Below are 3,805 nucleotides of genomic sequence, written 5' to 3' on the forward strand. Positions count from 1 at the left end.
AAGGACAAGTCGTCTTCCATTTTTGATACAGGTGTACTGAAAACAACTAAAATTTCTATTGGCCTAATCTTTTTCCAGTAGTTAGACTCGATCAACACCGTCTTCACGTCATCGTTGGTTTTGAGTTCAATTATTTTGAATTTTATAACTTTTTCTGAATACTCATGGTGACTTGGTTTCCGAAAAAACAATCGTCTTACCATTTGTGTTTCATCAATACCATAAGGGGGAATCCCTGGAGGCGCAACTTGCTTGATCAAATCCTTCAGTTCATCCATGGTACATCCGATGGGAATGTCAAACTTTTTGGGATTTTTTCCTGTGAACGAGTAACCAACAAACTCATTTTGGCGTGACATGTTCCACCTCCCATTGTAATATAGCGCGACATCATGCGTAGGGGTCATAGTAGCTTCAAGTAAGTTTAAAATACCATCTGGGGTTCTAGCAATGCTACATAATTACTCAATCGGACCAACAAACGAAAATTCATGATTACACATTAACATTGTGTTAACATCAGCATCATGTTTCAGTTGCATACATTGAAACCGAAATTGATTACCTGCATATGTGAAAGGTTGTCGGTAGTAAATTTCATCCAACAATTGCTTGTCGGTTAGCTTAAAGGTATTATGTATTCTGGTTTTTAATGTTTGAAAATCACACCCGTTAGGTACTCAAATAGGAACTGGAGTGAAAGCTTGAAAGGAAACACCACTGTCATTGTGAACAATGGATCCATTTGGAAAAATAAAACCTAATGTGGAGTTCACAACTGTCTGACTGCTTGTCTCTCCTAAGAATGCCATAGTTTTTTGAAAGAGTTGGGTTGAGATTGAAACTTGTGCTTTCTTATAGTGTTAGGCTGTGCCATATATATAGATGAGTTTTAGTATCAGTGCTGCATTATTTAAAGATTAAAAATACACATGCACATGCTTTCTGTATGTGTTGTCAACTACACCAATGACGTGACATGCTTTAACTTACATCAGATCTGCATGTGTAGTCATGTTGTGCAGGGTCCTTTCACGTGCTTTATGTTAATGCAGACAACAAAAATACATACATGTTTTTTCACAATGTGTTGTCAACTCAGACAATGATATATCATACATGCTTTTTTAGAATTAAGTAATAATTTTGTTGTGGACGTAACAAATAAATGTGAATATCCAATTCAAAACGATCAGTCATTATAAATTACATGTTCAATCATCATTTATGTCGACATAGTCTCTCTTGAACATCACGAAGCTCTTGTAATGCTGCATTCTGCTAATATATGGATTTGGCCACGACTTCGCCTGCGGATGACAAATGCTAGACCATAACAATGCTACAGGCGGTAAAGGACAACGTTCTTTTAAATAAACCTGTTGTACATGCGGAAAAAGTGTTAACTCAATCCTACAAAACTCATTGCATCAATATAAAAAAAAACACTTCATATCTACAATGTACCTTAACAAAATGATTGCCATACACATGACCGATACAAATTATACGATGCAATGAAGAATTTGCCAGCGGTTGACTTCTAAGAGGAAAGAATGTCATGTTTTGTTGTTTAGACAAGGATATAATGATTACGTTATACCTTGATGCAATGACATGTCCCATATCCGTTATATCCATCCACTTATCCGTAGTCACCTGAATGAAACAAATATACACGTCAAACTTAATTTCAAAGTAAAGTCTTAAAAATCAAATACATAAATTACATACCTTGGTTAACCCATCAACAAGTAGTGACATCCTTAATTCCTCAAATCTCTCCGTGCCACCAAAGAGTTTGATATAGTCTTCTGAGAATTTGGCAAGTTCTTTAAGCAGATGGTTGCGGACCACCGACCAAGAGTCTTAACCCATACCTAATAAATCGACAACTGACCGATATCCACAGTTACCATCAGCTTTGACATCAACGATCTTATCAATGAAGTCGTGCATAAATGGCTGAAATTGGTCCAACATGGGCATCATCGTTCTTCGATTCGGTTGCTTAGAGGATGATGCAGTACGCCTCACCGGCAAATTGCTATTTTGCATAGATTCAAAGGCATCTACATACTCCCAGTAAGATGGATTGCGCTTTGTTGACCTTGGGTTCCTGCTCATAGCTGATGGTATTCATCACACTATTGTTCATCAAACTGTTGTTCTAAAGGACAATCAGTCAAACATCCCCAGCAATCCATGACATAATCCCAAGCATTTTTTGCACAATTAGTGATTTACATTTGGCCTTCACATTCTTGTTTATGTGAAAGCTGCACAATAAATTTGTGCATTCAGGGAATACATCCTTCTCTGCATTCATCAATGATTGGTCTCTGTCAGTGACAATAACTCCAGGGAGGGCATCACACTTTAAAAAAAGGCCTTGAAACTGTTGTAAAGCCCATACCAAATTATTAACGCGTTCACCCTCCACATATGCAAAACCGACAGAGAATGTCATCCCAGTCTGTGTCACCCCAACAAAATCGAGCAGTGGGAGTCTGTACCGGTTTGTTTTGTAGGTGTTGTCTATCAAAAACACCAAATTACATGTGTTGACTAACTTCACTGCATCAAGGTGACACCAAAAGATATCACAAACCATGTCTTCATCCTTTATTTTGTGCCAATGAATATACTGATCACGTTCAAGAAGCTTCATCAGATGTTGCATTTCAAGATCACTTCCTGTTATGGAAGAACAGAATGCACTTCTTGCATTGTATATCTGTTTAATGGTCGTACAACTATTGACATTGTGTTCCTTCAGAGTTAGCAGAATGTTTCTTGGCTTCACCATGGACTTCTTCATATCAACAATAAGTGTTTTTTTAGCTTTAGTCAATCGCCCTGCACATGGATGTCCAACAAATGACTTGGCCAATTCATGATTATGCACTCCACAAATCAACTTCACCATCCAGCCTTCTCCTCCAACCACTGGCTTGCAACGAAGATTGAAGGGACACCCACATTTCCTAGTCCCAGTGTCTCTTCTGATAAATTCTTTTTTCCTACACCTATACTCGTCACTCCTTTCACAGCCAATTAACACAAACGTAGTCCTTCCTCTACTACCTGTGTTTGTGTCCGACCTTAAAATCATCGCCACAAATCCGTTTTCATGAGTCACGGATCGAGCCCACCGCAAAACATCCTCTCGACACTCAAACACCTACAAAGCAATCCACATAATTTAAGTTTTCTACCAGTATTCATTATATTAAATATGTGACAAACATTAACATTATAACCTGAGAAGTATTGAACGCATCCGAACAATCAACATGTGGTTCATTCGCACCACATGCTTCTGCATTTTCATAATCCATATCCACTCATTCAGACATTATTTCATACATCCACTCATCTTCGTCCATCTAACCAACTCAAACAAAAGATTGCCATACAAAAAAATTAGTAATTTAAAAGAAAAAAAGGAAACTAAATTCAAAAAACATCAAATGCCAAAAATAAGTCTCTTACGGATCAAGTTGATCCGTAAATCACTTACGGATCAAGTACTTACAGATCAACTTGATTCGTAAGTTTGTGTGTAACTATTACAGATCAACTTGATCCGTAAATCACTTACGGATCAAGTTGATCTGTATGTCACTTATGGATGAACTTGATCCGTAACAGTTACACACCAACTTACAGATCAAGTTGATCCATAAGTCACTTACGGATCAACTTGATCCGTACTTCCGCGACAATGCAACCACCTTCTACGTACCTCGTTTGCCGCCGCCGGCCACAGCAATGCACCTTCACCTTCACCGCACCTAACCGT

The 3,805-nt window shown here is 38.1% G+C and overlaps 1 pseudogene; it reads right to left on the bottom strand.

The window, feature by feature from the left end:
- Positions 1–1,175: 1,175 nt before the first annotated feature.
- On the bottom strand, positions 1,176–3,359 carry LOC114392947 (annotated as a pseudogene).
- Between the last annotated feature and the right edge of the window lie 446 nt (positions 3,360–3,805).

This window comes from Glycine soja, chromosome 2 (assembly GCF_004193775.1).
Source record: "Glycine soja cultivar W05 chromosome 2, ASM419377v2, whole genome shotgun sequence".
NCBI lineage: Eukaryota > Viridiplantae > Streptophyta > Magnoliopsida > Fabales > Fabaceae > Glycine > Glycine soja.